The 21042-nt window shown below is 39.9% G+C and overlaps 1 protein-coding gene across 1 annotated transcript in view; it reads right to left on the reverse strand.

Moving 5' to 3' along the window:
* The window catches only part of COL4A2 (collagen type IV alpha 2 chain), a 107511-nt gene that overhangs the window by 50977 nt on the left and 35492 nt on the right, over positions 1-21042 (reverse strand). The gene's annotated exons all lie outside the window — the stretch shown is intronic.

Raw genomic sequence — 21042 nt, forward strand, 5'->3', positions numbered from 1 at the left:
GAATATTCATGGCTACTCTGTGAAAAAAGTGTTTTCTTTGGAATAAGGCTTCCAAAGAGTGATTCTCACTGACCTACAACATAACCAATTACACTCCAAGTAAGTAAAAGATGTCTAACTATGAAATCTGCTTAGTGGTCGTATTTCTTACAAACGGAGTCTGATATTTAATGGCAGGAATTTCTGCCTCTTTGAGCATGATATTTCTATTTAGCAGTGGGGCCTGAAAATCATTAGATGTGCAGGCATCCATCCGGGTTGAAGAGCTGGACGCAGGGCTCCCTTGCCATTCTTCCTTCCAGTGCCAGTTTGTCTCTTCGGGCTACTTCAAACATTGTTTAAAAATAATTCCCTGTTGACTGCCAACATCACAAGGCTCAGCAAGGGAAAAAATCATTTTGAAATGACACAATGGTGGTTTAAGTAATGGGTTGTGACAGTATGTCTGAGATCTGTGAACCAAAGTATTTGAAAGCCATTCCAGACATAGTGTCACTGAAGGCACATGTGTTTTGCGGGCTCTACAGTCCTCAGCGCACTGATGAAACTAATAGTAAATCGTTGCAACCTTTTCTGGAGAAACATGCTTCAATGGCGCGAAGCACCATTTACCAAGGTGTTCTAATTAAGTGGCTTCCAAAGAAAGTATGTTTAAAATGCAATTAGATTTTTCACAACCAGTCTGCAACAGCATCAATATCTCACAAAGAAAGAATTACAGCAAAACATGAACAAACAGATCTGTATTTATACAAACGAGTTGATCATAACACCTTGTTTTAGTATAAAATACACTCTCACCCATGCCTGAAAAAAAGATCTAGAAGGTGAATGCAATCCCTATCCAAGAAGGATAACAATTCAACTTCATTTAATGCCATTGAGGTGGGAGACGTGAAGGAGGGCAGCGTGGGGACTTTAAAAAAATCCTAATTTCTTTATATTCAGGAAGTGGTAGTAAAGATACTCAACAATGCCCTATTGATATGAGGCAAAATTTATTTTATTCTCATATTGAAGGATAGGCTCATTTGTGACACACTTTCAAAACTTCATTGTCAGCAATCTATCTATAATTAACATTTATCCATGCTACCATTGTCTTGATATGGCAAACCCAAAAAAACCCCACTATGACTGAAACACAGCTTTCTTCTAGTTTTAAAAATAAATCAATTTTCCACACTGCTTTTGTGGAAAATGGCTGTCACAACAGTTAGTTGGAGTAGGTTTCTATATTTTAAATCCTATTGTATTATATCAAATGAGTCCATATTGAGAAGCTGACATAGCCAAACAAAGTACAAATATCAGTGCTACTTGTTTTCTTGGAGGAAGACTAGGAATCAGCCAGTATGAAGAATTAATTACATGGAGTTCCTCAGGACAAGCCACCAGGATGGATCTCTTACAGTACGGATCTTTTGCTGTACTGTTATGATTAATTTGACAAAACTGATGGTTTAGAAGCATTGACAAAAGACACCATGGATTTAAGTGTTTGAGCTGTCAGGATGAAAGAGAATCTCTCTTCTGCTTACAACCAAGCCCAACTTTATGTAGCATCCCTACTTCTAAACCAAGCCTGCTCATGTGGATTATTAGATGCTAGGAGCAAATATCTTTTGAAGTTAACAAACTAATAAGTAACAAATGTTACATGAATACATTGAAAATATAATATGATTTGTGTTGGCAGGAGGCATACGCATCTGAACGAGTGGATGCTCATTTCCTTACGCCCGCTACAGCTGGCTATTACAGATGCACCTTTCTCCACATCAGTAGTTTTCAGTTTTTTAAAAATTAGTGAATCTCTAAAAGTTATCCTATGGAGGTGCAGATCTCTGTCTAAACAGATTCACAGCAGATATACTTTTCTTAGTTATCTGACTCAAATGGAAAGATGCTGATTAGATGCACTAGAATGATGATTTAAATCTGAACCAATATTCATCAATGTGAGCTGCGAGATCAGGAAAAAGAAGTCTTTTCTGATGTTACTATTTCTCAACTTTTCTTATCTACTATGGTTCAAAATTTAAGTATAAAGGAATTAAGAGAGTGTACATCTGAGCATACATCATGAAACTGCCTTTTTAGGAAAAGAATAGATATTTCATTCATTTTAAAAAATGCACACTCTGTGTTCTTTATTATTTTTTTGTACAGCAGTATCAATTCTTATGCATATATCAATATAAAATATTTCCATCTTACTATAAAGCCTTAAAACTTAGTTACATACTTAAGCTAGTTTGTTCTTCCCCATATACCTAAAGTGGAAAAGGATCTTTTAAAAAGGAAGAAAACGCATCTCATACACACGTGAAGAACACAGAAAAATTAATAAAATTAAATCATAGAGATATGAGTTGGCACCAATTTCAACTGAATTTTGAGAGGTTCTGAAAACAAATGTTTCAGTTACTTTCACAAAGAAAGGAAAATATGGATTCTGTACACTGAAAATGCCGCTTCATTTTTGAAGTACCTGAAAGTCAAAAGAAGTCAAATAAATTCCAAAAGCTACTCATCCACCTGAGATACGCAAACTGTCTCTTTCGTGCCCATCTACACCCCTTTTGTCGGCAGTAGGCTGCAGACAGCTCATGTGTAAAATATGGAACTGTAACTTCTGATAAAACGCTGGGTTTATGTTCAGAACTGTCAAACCCATGCCTGGCCTCCTGCAGGGGCCGTGCAGAGCTGCAGTACTTCAAAGGTGGCATTACATGGAGCATGGTTAACCCCCTTAATTCCTACACCAAATACCACTTTTCCACTTCCAGTCCTATTTTCCAGTCTGGTGTGGAGGAAGAAGTAAACAAGGAATGGAAAATAAGGAAGAGAGCTGGGCAACGCCAGCGCCCCTTCCCGGTGCTTTCCTGGTAATTATCTGATCACTTATTTATTGAGGAATAGAGGTTATTTAGCATTATCTGCAATAAAGACAAGAGAATTGATCCTTCTGGGACCAGTTTAGCACAAAGCTACAGTCAGCGCTGGGGAAGTACTTAATATCATGACAATGTTTGTGTAATTCTTTAGGCAGTTACTACTGTGGCTTGTTAACTGAATTAACTTTGTTAACCTTTGTTAACTCAGACATGTCAGCTTCTACTCCGCTTTCTTTATGTTAGATCTTCTGTTGAACAAGCACGTCCCTTTTACATTAGCAAATGACCTAAGAACATTCTCTCTTTCGCAAAGGTCATCGAGGAGATTTAAGCAAGGACAATCAATTTGAAAGGTTTAGTCAAATAAAGCATGACTCAATTATTAGAGTCTCGAACTCCCCTGTGTGAAACATGCCATGCATGGTACTGCTCTGCTTCTGCTCCTGGAGGGTCAGAAATCCTCGAAAATTCTCCAAAGCTGTGAAATTGTGTCCATATTAAATTTCCATGTTAAAAAAAAAAAAAAAAAGGCAAGCCTAGGGAAACATGCTATCCCTATCCATCATATTTTAGACAACTCACAAAGTACTTTCTCTGGTGCTCTCTTTCCTTAAATGATGAAGCAATGCAGAAATGTGCTCTGGCCCATCGTGCTCTCTGGCAGAAGGCTTTCCATTTTGCTGGGGTGAACTGGAACTCTTCCTGAATCCAGAGCGTGGCATGATTACCCCATATCACCCACCACTGGATTTACAGGCCAGTGTTAAGAGGCTTACCAAAGCGTGCGTGGTATTCTATGGCCAGCACCTTGGAGGGAGCACGCGAAAAGAAAAGGAAAAAGTGGGCTGATGGAATATCTTGAAGACTAACAAGAAGTTTTTTCTTTCTTCTTATACAAAAGTCCCACCACCGTTCAGATGAATTACAAAGCTCCCAATGTCATGAGACACTCCTAAATAGGCAATCCCTGCTTTGCTCTTCCTGCGACTTCAGCTGACTGGAAGGGGTCTCGCACAATTCATGTGGCCGGCCCAGCCATGTGCTAAAGCTATTTACAGAGAGGAGCAAAGGTCAGAAATTTAGGAATCCTGAAGGAAATCTTCCCAGAAAATATTTGCAATGTTATATATACATTGTCGCTTGTCCAGTGACGTGCATGAAAGAAAACGCTGTCGGGGTTGTGATTGAACTTAATAACTGCATTTTGCAATTAAGTCCCAGTGGACTTATGAAGATCCTGAATAAACTTCTAAATCTGTACTGAATGTTCATGTTTTGCAGCTTCAACTTTAATTTCCAGTTCTTTTATGATCAGTGAGATGAAAAAGATATCATGTTGCAATACTTTCTTCCCTCTAATTTGCTGCTAAATTCTTACCATGGAAACAAAACTGGTAGAGGAAAATGCACTAATTTTGAGAGTAATGAATTGTTTGAGGTGCTATACAAATGAAGACACAATAAACAACAGTACCTCTTCCAAAGGTTTAAAATACAAGAACGTCATCACGAATTGCTGAAAAACCCACTTACCAGTGTGTAGATATGAAGAAAGGAGAAAACTGTTGATTTGCAATAATGAGAAGACAGAATCAGAATTACAGAAGAGCTTCGCTGTCATTGAGCTTAATTCTCCACATTTCATTACAGACTTCTGTTTTGCAACTGCTTCTGGTATACGGAATGTGATGATTCAGTATTCCCCACATGAAAATGATCTTTGGAAGCCATCATTTATTTAATAGTGGACAAGAAGAAAGGAGATTAATTCCCTGACATTTTAAAAAGGTCATTGGTGAAAGGACAAGTTCACTTCCTGTGGGAAGGGTGATCTGACTGTAATGGACAAGTGGGAACTGGGACTTTTCGTAAGAGGGCTCAGCCTGTCCCTGTAAGAACTGATGGAGTGTGGTGGGTTAGGCCGCTCCGGCAACTATACCCTACAGAGTCCCCCCTCACCCTCCCCCACCCCAAGGATGAGGGAGAGAATCAAAGAGGAAAAAGAAAAGAGACCTGAGGGTTGAGATAAGAACAATTTGCTACTACCACTACCAATATATATATATATACAGATATGTACAAGGATAAACATATGCAAACGAGTGATGTACGGTGTAATTGCTCACCACCCCTTGACCAAGGCTGCAATCCCGAAACAGATAAAACCCGATACCGCGATCCTGGATGAACGGGATGCCCCGAGACAGAGAGCGAGAGACAGAGAAAACACTCTGAGAGCCCGAAAGTGAGAGTCCCGGAAGGGCAAAAGCCCTTCTTTCCGGCTGACCCTCACTTTTATACTGGGCATGATGCTGCATGATATGGAATACTAGTTGGCCAGTTTGGCCCTCAGTTTTAAGTTCAGGTACAAATCGTAAGGACAGTCGTGGACCCCTTGTCCCGGTTATGCTTCCCCCTTATCCTGTTGTGCTCCTGCACACTGGCAAGAACCCGGCAAGCTGAAAAAGTCCTTGAGACCTCAGTGCCAACTATAAACATCAGTGCGCTATCAGCATTCTTCTCAGAGCGAGCCTCTGAGTAAAACCAAAACACGGAGCTCTTCTAGCTGCTAAAAAGAAGAGCTAACCCTGTCCCAGCTAAAACCAGGACATGGGGAAAGAACGTGACAGCAAGGAGCTCCATGCAATCCCGCTACAGAGAGACCAGTAAGTAGAACAGAGAGCAACCCACCAGGGAATAAAGTCGATTATAAGGAAAACAAGCAACTTCTGAGCTGATTAAAAATGCTAACTAAGGAAAAGGCATCGCTGCAGGCGCACAGGAAAGAAACAGGAAAGTTTTTAAATATAATGCTGGCAAAATATGGAGAACAGGGTGTAAACTTAGGGAATCTGCAGCTGTCTGAGGCAGCTTCCATGGAGGTAGGCAGAGTAAAGCAATTGTTGAGCCCAACTGAAAAATGTATGACCTTAGAGCTCCCCCCACCCCCCAAAATATAAACTACAAGGAACAACCTCAAGAACTCTGTTGCGGCACACTGAGACAGACTGGGATGGGTGTATCACCTGGCATTCCTCCTGGACAGTAAATCCAGGATTTTATGGATTGAACATATTAGAGGGCAACATGTAAAAGAAGAGTTTGGGGTTTCGGTTCCATGCAGTGCACTCTGTGCCAGAAATATTTCAGCTATGGGGTTGCACAGCTTTGGGCTGAGAGGCAGAGAAAGGCAGAGCACATGGAGTATCCTGCTGCCATCACTCAACTCGTTCATTTTGAGTCAACGACTACTTCCCGAGGCCCCAGGCTGCCCAGTGCAGACAGATCTCCAGAGAGCTTGTCGCACAATGCCCTCTGACTATTTACAGAAACAATTCCAAATAAAGTTTAAGACCCTGTGGATCTTAACTCACTATTTTTGCATAATCTCTCCATGGCAGAGATAACATGCAGAGTCTTTGAGTCTTTGTTTCCTGCAGCTCTACTAAGATGAAATTTTTGTTTGCCCATGTTTCTCAGTGGTTACTGGAATAAACCAAGTTTAAAACATCTCACTTTCAAAGCTTCGCTGGGTACAGCTTCAGTCACTCGTGAACACAACATCTACCATGATGCAGAAGAGACTGGTACATGTAGTGACAGGACAAGGGACAATGGCTTTAAACTGAAAGAGAAAAGATTTCAACTAGATCTAAGGAAGAAATTCTTCACTCTGAGGGTGGTGAGGCACTGGAACAGGTTGCCCAGAGAAGTTGTGGATGCCCCATGCCTGGAAGTGTTCAAGGCCAGACTGGATGAGGCTTTGAGCAACTTGGTCTAGTGGAGGGTGTCCCTGCCCATGTCAGAGGGGTTGGAACTAGGTGATCTTTAAGGTCCCTTCCAAACCAAACCATTTTGTGATTGATTCTATGATTTCTACACCATACATCATTATGCTGTACATCGATACGTAGTCTGAATGGTTCCATTCACTTCACTAACTCAGAATTTTCTTTTAGAAAGATTTAAACATATTTGCAATTCCACCTGGGAAAAGTAGGTCAAAATAACCTGTGGAATGGTATAAAATGTAAATATATAGGGCAAAACATAGCTAATGCTAGCCACTGGAAAGAAAGATTATCTGGGAGAAAAAAAAAATCCTGAAGTTTGTGCAGGCTTGGTTATTAAACATAATAGCATGGCACTTTATTTCTGTGTCTTCAGGACTGTAATAATGACTATTTTTCTAAAAGACAGATGATCAACTTCAATTCGCAGTGAGCATTCAGAAGCTCCTCACTAGATGGCACCAGCCATTGCTGCTGCACGACCACCACAGGTGCACGTTTCCAGAGCATGTTAAAACCTTCAGGAAATCTGTTAAGGAGTTCAGGTTGGGTCAAAATGTCTTCGTTCAAGGTCTAAACAAAAGCAGAAGGTTTCCTGCAAAATGTGTGGCAGTGAGAGAGCTGGGAAACTGCAACTAAAACAGGATAAAATTCATCATGCAACCAAGCAGCACGGCTTCCTCAAGTGCCCATGTTTCAACGTTCACCCTTTATTTCGTGTAGTAGGATTCAGTCTTCTAAGAGGAATGAGAAAAACTTGTTATTTTATTTCTCCAGTGGATTGTTACATTTACATTTAATGTCATAGGCCTGCATCTTCTCAAATTTATGTTCTGAATTTGTATTTTACTGTAGGGCTGGCATTAGCTTCTACCACCACATGCTTACTGGTGTTAGGAAGAGATGGACTTCTATGATCTAACTTGAATATTGATAAGCAAATTAAGCAAAACTTTCTCAAGTGTCTCAAGCTGTGTGACATTCAATTGTTAAACATGGAGTAGCACTGAAAGAGTCAGCAGGCTTAAAAATAAAAAGTACGTAGCTAATGGTTATTTCTATTTTTAATTTATCTTTCTCTACTTCAGAGAAGGTTATTTAGCTGAGTTTCACATTCCAGCTTGTTTTCTCAGAAAAAAAACCCTTTCTTTATCATTTGTTAAAAAGCTTTTTTGTTTATACCAAAAAAGTAAACAAAAAAATTGTAAAATTCACTTGAAGTTAAAAATAACTAAAAAATGAGGCTAGTTCAGCCTAGTGGCATGGTAACAATTTGCTGCTCTTTCAACTACACTGTCTGGACATGCGACATTTTCTCTCAGGACAGCAGTGACCAAATGACATTAACATTAATTCCAGAGCAGTGATTCAGCTTGCAGAAGTGTTTTGGGTTTTTTTTATTAAGGAAGGAATAAACATTAAATCTTCATAAAAAAGAACTATGAAAAGGTTCTCTTGACCAGAAGCCACAGCCTTTTCTGTAGTCAGTAAATGAAATAATTTTGTACTGTTTTCTGTTCCCACGGTTTGATCTAATTTCTGATCTTCCAGAAAGTTGCTATGTCACCCAAGAAGATAAAACATGCGTAAAAGAAAATATATGCTGGAATGTAGGTCAGGCACTCAAAAGAATCAGTTGAAAGTTTCTTCATGTCACAAAATACATAGGAGTATATGTCAGAAATGCTTTCTGTGCTTTGCAGAGCTGCCATAGAAAGAACGATACTGGGACCATGGCAATGCTCTCTCAAAGATAAACATCAGAAAGGGCAAGTCTAGACAAAACCTCACGAGGATTTCCATGCTAAGTCTTCAAAAATTTATTGAGTAGAGGAAAGGACAAGAGAAAGGAGAAGATGTGTGAAGGAAGCGGTGGGAAGAGGGGCAGGGTGGTTTTGTTTGCAGACTCAGTAAGGGCATAGCTCTGAAAGTTCAAAGCAGCATCTCTGCCCAAGTGTTGCTGCACAAACAAATGATGAGGTGACAAGTGAGCTAGGGTTTGAGTTAGCAACACATCAGATGTTTGTGGACCCTGCCTCCATTCATGTTCTTACTGCCTGTAAATACGAAGGATCTCACCCCACTGCCACTGTGTGAAGATCTGGTAGGCTCAGTGTGTATGCACATGCTAAAGGTGGAGCAGTGGTTACCAGGCTACAAATTTAGATCCTGGTTTATTTCTTGATAATTTATTGGCTTGGAAATTTGGAATCACAATTAAGACATATGATAGAAAATATACTGTGGTGAGCATGCTCTACTGAATTATATGATAGGGCTTGTAAACATTTGGAAGGCATCACATTTTTTTAAGGGCTGTATTTATTGAACAGATGTAGACATTCACCTACATGCAGTGTAGTCATCCAGCTCACATCAGGTGAGGATGACATCTTATGGCATGACATATCCTAATGCAGACATTCAAACTAGGTCAAACGAATGCACCCTGAATATGCTCATTTTTCTTAACTGTCTATAAAAAGAGCTTAGGTCCCTAGCTCAAATGTTGACCTCCACATCACTGCTTTCTAAACTGTGCAAGAATCATAGAATCATAGAATCATAGAATGGTTAGGTTTGGAAGGGACCTTAAAGATCATCTAGTTCCAACGCCCCTGCCATGGGCAGAGAAATCCTCCACTACACCAGGTTGCACAAAGCCTCATCCAATCTGGCCTTGAACACTTCCAGGGATGGGGCATCCACAACTTCTCTGGGCAACCTGTTCCAGTGCCTCACCACCCTCAATGTAAAAAATTTCTTCCTTATATCTAATCGAAATCTGCCCTCTTTCAGTTTAAATCCATTGCCCCTTGTCCTATTACTACACGCCCTTGTAAAAAGTCCCTCTCCAGCTTTCCTGTAGGCCCCCTTTAGGTACTGGAAAGCTGCTCTAAGATCACCCTGGAGCCTTCTCTTCTCCAGGCTGAACAGCCCCAACTCTCTCAGCCTGTCTTCATAGCAGAGGTGCTCCAGCCCTCGGATCATCTTTGTGGCCCTCCTCTGGACCTGCTCCAGGAGTTCCATGTCCTTGTGTTGGGGACTCCAGAGCTGAACACAATACTTCAAAAGATAAAAGTCCTGGAATTGTGGATTTAGCAGTTAGGATTAAGACTCAAATAAATGAGCATGAAAATTATGCTGCATGAAAAAGGAGCTGGACATAAATGCAATAAATTTACTAAACTTGTCACACAATGTATGTCAGCACCATTGCTGCTAGTGGTGCAACTAGTAGGATTTCCTTGGAAGCTAGAAATGTATCATCATAAAAAGTGATTGGATGACAATGTTGTGTGCTCAAAAGCACATCCATTGATTCCAAGTTTATCATCTGGCCCCTAACTTGCTTTCTTTTTGGCTACTCAGATACATGTTTCTTTTAGGCTGCTAGCACCCACATAAATACCAGTCCTACTATATAGCTTCTTAGATCAGTTTCTATGATCTTTATTGAGGGCATAACAAAATTTCTGCCTACACTGGGCTCTGCTAAAATTCTGGTATGTGGCTCTGGCAGGACATACGGGGATCATGGGGAAATCTTCAGATCTCAGAAACCTGAAGAGCTAGCAGAGCTGGGGCTGCCCTGATACTCTGGAACCTGAACAGATGCTTTGGATTAGTGTGAGAGTGGAAGTGCGATTAATGGAGCTACTAATTTTATGCTGATTAAACTGAGAGTACTAACCTAAGACAACTATAAAACCAGAAGAAAAATTACTTCTATTGACTTGTAAATATTTTCTGAATTCCAACTAAATACAGTCTTTAAGAAAGAGTTAACTAAAATAACTTAGAGATGTTACTTAGAATCAACTTAAAGTTGAGATCATGGGCTAATGATGTTTCGTAGAACACTAAAACGACATTGATTTATCCTTGCAAAACATTCATTACTATTTAATTAATTGGGGAAGGTTAGTTTGATAGCCAACCAAAAATTCACCAGAGAGGAAAAGCATCTTGCCAAATTGCTCTTACAACCAGACAAATATTAAGACGATGGGTGTGGAGCAGGAGGAAGCAGGGAACTCCCAGCTACTCTGTGACAGTTGCTGTATCATGCTTATGTAAAAGGGCAGATTTTGGTCATGGTACCCATTAAATGTTTGACTGAGCATTTTGAGGGACAGCAAACATTTCACACATTTTTAGCACATGGAGTATGTTTTCAAAATAGAAGAAAATTCTGTTCGTTCAACATGAGTTTTGACAGGATTAAAAGAGCCGGACATTTTCCAGGACACCATACAATGCTTCTCCTAATCTGCTACTATCTACATCAAAATCTTTGTTTCAATCTTCTCATTCATTCCATTCATTTTATTACCATCATACTACATATTATCATCATACAATTGCTTTTATGCCTTTTTAAAAATCACAGTTCATGCAAAACGCTAAAAACTTGCATAACACAGTGGGTCATATAGCTGTAAGGTTGCTGCTTGGCTGGCTGGGCTCCTCAAGGCAAGACAACAACCAGCACCTGCTCGCGCTAGAACATTCAGTCATAGACTCGAAAGCCCATCCGCCAGCCCGACTGCTTTCAAACGGCTTTCAGTGGTGTGTGGGAGTGTTCTCAAGATGCTAAAATTCAGGAAGTTCAACACAGATGTTTTTTGTCAGTAGGCGTTGGAAGCACCAATAGTAACATCTGTTCAGTTTTCATATTTGTGAGAACATTTTTTTTTCTCTCCAAAAACCATTCACTGTTGAAATTTCCAAATTGTGCAACTGGCCAAAATGTTAAGCTCATTAGGCTCCATGAGTTTAAGAGTATGTGAAAATTAAAACCCCTGCAGGAGTTCAGTCTATCATATGCCAATTTTTCCATTCTGTGCTCCTCTTCTGTTTAAACAAAAGCACAACTATTTTTGTGGTGGGAACAGCTACCAAGACTGACTTGATCATGCAAATATAAGTTACTACCGGCTGTTTTAACCGTAGAAAGAATTTAATTCTCTTATGGAGGCTGTGACTTTTTTAGTAAGTCGTGTGCTGAGATACTGTCTCCACACGGGATCCCAGAATACACCTTCTAGCAGCATGTACAAGAGACTTGGTGCAAACCTTAGACACCCTCACCCTCCGGTCATGGGAATTTACAGTTTGGGACGGTCTCTGAGTTCCCGGCAAGGCCAGATGATTGAATCCAAACCACCAGGAAAGACAAGGGACTTTAAGGCAGATGTGTGCGGCACTATGAAGAATCATTGTTGATGCAAAATGAGAGACATCTTTTTTTTTTTTTCTCCTACCACGTCTGGACAGATGGGTCTCAAGAGCAGCAGGATGCTGTGAGATCATTTGAATGGAGTTTGCACAGTTGTTTTCTCTACATGATTTGTTAATCTTGATGTCAGTATCAATGCGGATGCTCTACAAATTTCAGCAACTGGGACTCTACCAAAGCCTGCTGTTGAGTCAGCTTTCACTGAAGCTAAAAGGACCTTTATGCCTTCCAGTGGATGTGGCTTATTAACATCACAAATACTCTAACTCAATCACTTTGATGGTCTTTGAACTGAGCCTGGCTTCATGTTGGGTTTGTTTCCAAAACCAACAAATAGTCTAAGTAATCTATGAGAAGTCTTGTCATCTTTAGGTAGTAAATAGAAATACTGAAAACTGTCAGCAGTGTCTTTTATATAATACAATTAAGTTTCCGGTCTTTTGTATGCATGGATTTTCAGAAGATTTTTGTAAGCTGACAGTACTCGATCACGCTGAATGATCTAGGGAAGCTAAATGATCTGGGATAAGTATTACAGCAATCAATTACTTGAAGAAGTCTTTGTGATCCCACACAAGTCTTTTTTTTCCCCTTGAAATTAGGAAGAATGAGGGTAAAAATATTTTCCTTTGAATCCTGAAGAAAATTGTTCTATATCATCTACCTGAAAAAAATACTCTCTCTGTTGAATAACAGTTCTGAAGAGGGTCAAGATTGGAATATGAACTTGAACAGGAAGGTATAGTTCTCCAGATCTATTACGAAAGATCTAGTTTTTCTGTTATGCTCAGTTTGAGGTAGTAATAATGAGGGCCAAGAGTGCCCACACATCTGCAGATTCCAAAATCTCATCACTCATGGGAAAGGATGTTCTGGAGAACATCATCAGCAGACAATTCCACAGCTGTTCAAGGAGAAAGCCTATCTATCATTTCAAATGTTGATTTCAAAAGCTACTGGAAACTTCTTAACCGTTTATTATACGCAGTGTGGGCTACGCAGCTGCTTCAGTGTAGGATTGGGATGAGAATCAGAGCAAACCATTCTGTTTGATCCTTTACTCTTTTTCATTCTACAGATACTGGTGGAGTGAAGGTACTATTAAACCATAATGACACGTTGCGTTTACCTGAAGGACGTGCCATTAGTTTGACAGGCCCTGGAGAAAATTAAGGTTGTTCTCTAATTCACAGTAAATGCAGGTAATGTGGAGGAAAAGAGAAGCTTTCCAGACAAGGAGAAACAGCAGAAGGAGCATTCATGTTCTATGGGAATAACAGAGAGATTGCTGAAGAATTTGTCATGACTATTCATCTGAGTCCCGTCACTGGGAACTGGTTTCAGGCTTCAGCTTGAAGACAGCGTCTTCAGTATTTCAGATTCTGATTCTGGAGTGTCTCCAAGATTTGTTAAATTAGTGCCTTCTTGGCTAAAACATGATCTGATGCAGTATTAGTTGTGTCAAAGGAACCAATGCTGAGCAGTGATGTGCTGTCCTCATGAACTTATGATAATGCACTTGCAGAGACGCTTTCATCAGCCTACTGGGAGAGGCTGCATTTATCAATAGGGAAATTTGAGTTGCTGGTGAATAAAATTCAGAATGGCGTAGTTCACAGGTTAACCACCACCCTGTGAACCTCTGCTAGGATGCCTCTCCCTCTTTACCTTGTCTGCTATAGGCAAGGATGCAAGGAAGCAAGAGATAAATTTGAAGCTACTCCTCCTTTCCAAAAAACTAACTCATGCTGGAACATCTGTATCCTAGATTTGTATGTCCTGGATCCTCTGGGTACCTGAAATGACCTCAACTGCCACAGGGAGTGTCAGTCCTCTGTATTTTTGACAGAGACAGAAACAAATATACCTCATGTTCATGTGGCTCCTCTGAGCTTTTGACCTCCCTTCTTCCCTTTCCTCATGAAAAAATGTTTGAACTTTTAACTTTTTTACCTCTTCTGCATCTGGGAAAGTTTATGGCTTTTACCTAGCTTCTGAAAAGAGCCAACGCTAGCTCTCCTATGCAAGCTGACACCTATATTTTTTATCGCTTTTTTGTCAGGAGGCAAAAGACATTTGTTACATGAAAGCAAATAAACTCTGAGTAATATCATTACCGGGCGCTACAGTGCTCAAAACAGACTGGATGGTTAAATGAGTCACTACGGCGTAGAGATTGGTAACCTCAAAATTACCTGGACAATAACCAAGGCTAACCAAATATTAACTGCTTTAGCTGACCCCGCTTGGGCAGGGGAGTTGGACAAGATGATCTTGAGAGGTACCTTCCAACCTCAAACATTCTGTGATCCAGTGAAACATGGCAGTGCACCTGATGTTCAAAACCCTCCTTAAGATTCTGCAATTTAGCTGTTTGCCAGGTCTACTGCTCAGATTTTTTCCTCTCTGTGATGTCTGCAGAATTTAGTTTGTTTAAAGCAGATAAGGGGAAGTGGTATACTTCCTTAAAATACCTATCATTACTAGGAACTATTTAGGTGAAGTTAGCACTATTAACAAAAGCCAAGATGCAAGACTGTAGTTATCTGCCTGTGGATACAATAGCCTGTGCTTGTTGCAGACATATTTGTGTACGTGTGAGGTCTCCCGTATCTTTACAGTTTAGATGGGTGCAATATTTATGAGAAAAGCTAGGCTTCTGGTTCTGCAAGGCTTTAATAACCTCAGCTAAAACCCTGCCACACCAGTCACTCTACCAGCTCTGCTGCTTTACATAGAACTTGCAGTTCTGAACTAGATTGCAAAAGTTTCTGCTGTTAAGTTACTTGTTTCCACAGGAAGACATCAACGAGCACTCCTGAGGAAAAAAAATGGCTTTTTTTTTTTCTAAACACAGACTGGTATTTCATTACTTCTTGGCATAAAAAAGAACTGGAAGAGAGTGCATCTAAAAGCAGAGATTTGAAGAAAGAGTCAGAGAAAGAAATATGATGGAGATATTCAGCTTCCCCTGGATATTTTTGCATGAGAGCCATACTTCTCTTCCTACTCCCCCTGCCACTTCCAATCAAATAAGAAATCCACAACAGACTTTGGAATAGATATATTAAAATAAGAATGTAAATAAATTCGCCTTAATAAAGCTGAAAGAATTTTCAAGGGATAAGTTTGCAGTAACAAGCACTGTTTTAAGAATCAATGAACACTTATTTCCAGTTATGCTGGTTTGGTTAATGCAACATTAGTTTCATAATTATTAACCCAACTGCAATGAAGAAAACCAGAAAATTGCCTGTTTGCGTATTCTTTTTGGTCTTGATGACTCTTGTTGATTTTTTCTAGTTTCTACACATATTAGATATCTTGGGAAGATGCAACTAGTTTTAAAAGAATACAGTTTAGTAACCCCATGGGGATTATGGAAGTCAGGAAGAATTTTAATGAAGCATCATAGAGAAAGCATTTGCATTATTAACTATGATAGATTGTGGACACAAAAATAAAAATCAAAATCAACGAAAATTCCAGAAAACTATTTTATTTCTGAAGAGAAATACGGTTTATTATAATTTCCCAATTAATTTTGGTTATTTATAAAGGTCTGCCTAGACATTGAGATATGGATGTCTTAGATTTCAAATCACCACAGAAATTCAAAGAATTTTATTTATTTTATGCAAAGTACTGATGAGATTTCTGCAGAAGTCCCTCCTAAACTGTACTTTCCTCAGTAAATTCCTATCTTAATATGCAGAAAATCTAGGGGAAAAATTATTTTGAAAATATAGGAGAAACATTAAAGAAAATAGCCGGAAATATATTTCAAGATCTAGCAAAAGATTAGATTTAGTAGACTGCTTTTCAGTTGTTTAACTAAGTAACTTGCTACTTCATTGAAGTCATATCTTAGAGAACTGATGACCTCATTACCTAATTGAATATCTAATCCTTGACACTAGAAATCAGAGATGATTTGAGAAAACAGCTAATTGACAACAAGGCACAGCCTTCTGCATTGCACTGAGAATGCTGCTGGCCTAGACTGCCACTGACAACAGAAATAGTAGAAACACATAGTTGAAAGTGAAAAACAAACAGCTGAAAGGAGTTGGATCAAAGTAGGAAATGGCAGGGAAAGTGACAGAAAGGGTGAGGAAGACCTTGGAGGAATGTCAGGCTCTGCCCACGCGGGGAAGGCAGGGACGCCTGGACAGAGCCTGGTGCCAGGCACAGGGACAGCCCTGCTCCCTGGCTATAGGGCCAGCAAGCTGATATCTCAGGGAGAATTTTTGCTGTCTGCATGGTTTACTCTTGTTATTATCTTCTTCACGAGAAGCACTCACCACTCTAATTCTCTCTGCATACAGCAAACCGTTATTATGAAAGAGAAAAACCAAACCTCACGAAGCCTCCAGCAGGTCTGAAGCAAAGCACAGCCAGGACACGGGTGCTTGAAGGCTCTTCAGTTCCCACAAGCTAGGATCAGTGATTTCCTCCTTCAAATGCTATTACTGCAAGGCTGTTGGGTTGACTGTTCCTTTCTAGTCTTTTCTGGTCTGTGCTATTTATAAAGCACATGCATTATTTTCTTCTTATATAAGATACAGCTATTAATTGGTACGTTTTTAATCAACTCAGAAAGAGAAATGGAAGCTAAATCCTACCCTGATAGTACATGGGGATTCCTTTGTTCACTCTGGAGGAACAAATTAGTAATATTAAGGAACTAGAACAAGTTTTGCAAAAAAAAAAAAAACCAAATCAAGGCAAGAGATGCTCTATGAAGTCATGCCAAGAAACATCAGCATTTCTAAAGTCTTGGCGGCCATGTGTCAGCCATTAATCCTATTTAGAGATGTTAGAAACAATGTCTGAGGTGGAGGGCAGTCAGGAAGAGATGTGAAGATATACACAAACCCCTGGAAAGAAAACTGATAGAGACGGACTTGATGCCAGAACATGATGCTGTTCAAGTGCACACCTCCATCTCCCATAATGACAACGCTGCCTTTGAACCATGCTTCAGCTATTGAAAAATACAGATTTCTGGTGGAGCATTCACAGGATAGGGAACTTATTGGAAACAAAATCAAGAACGGACAGCCTTTTTGCTTTGTTTTCACTCTTTTCTGCAGAGTTTTGCTTTTTTCCCACACTCTAGACTAACAGTAGCCAAACAGTAGCTAAACTGTAACTATTTTATTAAAGAATAAATTACTATAAAATTTACTTTTACCTTGATGTTTGCCTTATATTAAAGAGCAATTGGAGGATAAACAGGCAAAATTACAGCCTTCTTATTCCTCTGCAAGCAAATCCATGCAGATACTGATGCTGGCTTGAGACCAGTCTGCACTGAGCAAGCACTGAGCTAGCAGCAGTATCATGCCTGCGCAGTGAACCGAAGATGGGAAGCACCCATCGAGACAAACACCTCCCTCCAGTCAATGCCCAGCACCTCCTCATGCTGACGGCTCTGAAGTCCACAGAGAGTCCTCCTCCACCCTTTGCAGAAACCTGCACGGATATCACAATCCCTATCTCAACCCCAGAGAGCTGCAGGTCTCAGACAAGCCCTTCTGCACTGGGGTGAAATTCTGTCAGTTTGATATCTGCTAATTATTTTTATTATATTGCTTCAGGGTCAGCAGCAATCCTTCAACACAGAGATAAACAGGACTTCTTTTATTTATGGAGAAAACTAAGGAAGAATCTTGGAAGAACATTTCAGAAGACAGCTTTTGTGCAGCTGTTAACAACTTCACAGAAGAAATGCAAAAGAAATGTGTTGGGATAATAGTACACAGTGACAAAAATGTAAACATGAAAAGACAGTCTGTGACTTAATTTAAGCCTTGTTCGGTCACGTGCTAGCTGAAGCATGTTTCCACCCTCATAATTAAAAAAACATCCAGAAATTTGAAACAACTGAAGCTGCACAGCAGTGGGACTTCTTGCACCGTTCCAATGATGTGTAGTGAAAAAAGGCCAATTAAATCTCTGAGATTAAATAGAAAATATGCACACATCCATTTAAAATGCTTTTACATTAGGAATCACTTTGTTTTCTAAATCTAATGAAACATGTATGTGTTCAGTAAAATGCACCAGTCTCAGTTCCAGATTTAAAAAACTGATGACACAGTTGATCTTAAATTTTGGGAAATGTTTTATAAACCATGATTGAAAAGACCAGACTCCAGCCGTAAACAATATGCCTTGTTCCACATCAGGTGCATTAGACGGCGAGGATTGAAGTACGATGCTCTAGGAAGACATGACTACCCACAAAACACCTTGCAGGACATTTTGAGCAGACATAAGTCAAAGAAATCTGAGAATTACTCCAGCATGTCCTCATAGCAAAGCTGACTATTGGCAATTTACAGCCCACGGGTACACAAGAAGCCCCTGAATGGACTAAGTGAGACTTGAAAAATGGGCACTTCCTGACCTTCAAGATATGGCCCAAAATATGCCTTTCTTTTCAAGGAACTTTAATACTGTATTACAGAGATGATTGATATGGTATGATATGATATGATATGATACGATACGATACGATACGATACGATACGATATGATTGTCAAAACCTCACTCAAGGTCACGTATCTTTGCAGCCACAACTACTTCTTATTTTTTTGCAAGCAATTGTTGGGAGTGTCAGAGGTGGATGGGAAAATCTGTGAAGCCATTTCAAGTATTTAAAACTTCCTCTTTTTAAATGCTCCTATACATCCTTCAAGAGACTTAAATGGTACAACATTAAATAACTATTTGGAATATAGTTGTATGAACACTTCCAAAAATTTACTTACTGATTCCTTCCTCCAAAGATTAAACTTTGGATTGGAGAGATTCTTGCACCAGCACTACACCAATGAATATCCTTGACGTGCAGCAGCACGTGGGAGAAGAGCCATCAGTGGGCATTCCTGGTGGGGTTGCTGCTCTGCATGCCAGGAAGCCACTGGCTACACCTCACTGCCCTGCTACTTTGGCCTAAAAAATGCAAAGTATGAGTTACTTCTAGTAAAATTAAGCCCACGCTTATTTCTTGGCGGGAGCCATCAGTTCCTTTTAGGGATAGATGAGTGCTGTGCAGAGCAGCTGCTCTCCTTGCTGTCCATCCTAAGGACCATGGAAACCCAGTGAGATGGTTGAACTCTAAAAAAAGACCAGTGATTTTTGGTGGTGCCTACTTAATGGGATTGCTCAAATGAAGTTGTCCCAAATTGTTAGCTGCTTCTCACAGCATTTGCCAGAGACATTTCTTCAGCTTTCTTTGAGAGGCAGAAAGAAGGCATACAACACAGCTATCTCTGTACCACCTTCTTGCAAGTGGATTTCATTTTGGGAGTGGGGAGGGAAGGGGTAAAGAGAGCAGATCTGTTTACTGTAGAGACTGTTGATCTACCTTGCCTAAGAGACTCTTTGGTGCTACTCTACACTGTCTGATCTTCCTTCCATTGGTCTTCACGTGGACTGAGAGGAATGGGGTAGCACCCAGTACTTGTACCCCTACAATTCTGATCAGTGCTGCCCCTCTTCCTTGAGTAAAGAAGACTTTGTATTGCCATGCTATTGATGTACAATAGGCTCTACAAGAAAAATGAACAGCTCGTGCAGTAGTCAGTTTTCTTTACAAAGTCATGCAAAATTCATGTGACAATTGGAGAGACTCATTGTAATCCCCTGCATGAAGACCACGACTCTAAAAATGAGCATAAATACTATGAAAAATGAATGTCCCAAGGCCACTTAATATCACAAGCATGAAATACAAAGCTCCTTGTTTAAATTCTCCTACACCATTCCAGTCTACTCCCTCCTCATTGTCTCCACAGAAAGACTATTCATTCATGATAAGTTGGTTTGATTAGTTCAGATAATTTTCCATCGCTGTTCACATGCTCTGTTCTGCAAAATAGCTTACCAGTTGCAGTCATGGCAAAGAGTTTCTGACTCACTCTGATGAACTTGCTCCAAAATTTGTCTGCAGTGCCCAGTGCCTAAACTCACCAAAGTAACCATCATAATGTTTGTATGTGGCGCTATTAGTTAAACTTTTGGAGCTATAGCTGAGGAAATTAGGATTAGAGCTTCTACTAGTAATTATAATCAGATGCCTGCAACAATCATTGTGGTTTTGCCTCATCTTTCAGTTGTTGCTCAGACTGACTTATCTGCAACATGAGTGGGAAATTCCCGTGAGAAAGGATTCTGGAACTGAGGTCCAAATGGTGCACTCTATTAGTTTGAACAGAGAAAATAGGAGTTTTCTGTCAGTTTATTTTGATTATGGGGTAGCCAGAGTAAACCGAATATACCCCCGTAAATGACATACCTTTTATCCTTGAAGTGTATTCATTTTGCAGTATTATATATCTTTACCATTTCAAAATTTGTGGATAAAAAAACCTACTGTAAACTGATATGCACATATTAAATATTTTTAGTCACATTTTATTGGTACACAATTATCTGACATGTTTGTAAGTAAATAGACTGTAAAACATATCTCTAGATAAATATCAATGTAGATGGATAAACAGTCTGAGAGAGGAGGTTTCCAAAAAATCTCAAGCTGTCGTTTAATATTAACAAGAATACAGTGTGCTCTCAGCAGCACTACTCTGAGCGAAATGTTATGCCCATGCATGGTAAAGCAATGAATAAGCTGCAGTTAGTGCTGGTTGTGAAGTGCTGTGTTTGAAGGCTGGATGCGAATGCCAAAAAATCTGTACAATTAAGTGCTACTTGTCCTACAGATCCCTAGTAGCCCATATAAGAGCTTATCACTCTTCTTGCTGTGAAAAAACAAAGTGAAACACAAGCTCAACCACCGTATACTTGCAACTCTTCTAGATCTGCAGGACTAAACAAAGCTGGGAAGATAAAGCTACACAAGCCACCCATTATGAGGGCAGTCCAAAGAGAGTTCAGCGCTGGGCTTAAGCAGCCTTAAAACCAGAGCTGTTTAGGATTATTGTGCTGCATGTTTTCTTATTGGAAAACACCAATCTGTCAGAAAGGATTCCCTGAATGGATCACTTTAGAAGACATTGTAGGGGGAAGTGGGACAAAATTCCCAATTCCAAAATGGGAGTTTTGGTCTAAATGAAAGAAGGTGTCAACTCTTCTGCT

Source organism: Tauraco erythrolophus, chromosome 1, assembly GCF_009769465.1.
Source record: "Tauraco erythrolophus isolate bTauEry1 chromosome 1, bTauEry1.pri, whole genome shotgun sequence".
Lineage (NCBI taxonomy): Eukaryota > Metazoa > Chordata > Aves > Musophagiformes > Musophagidae > Tauraco > Tauraco erythrolophus.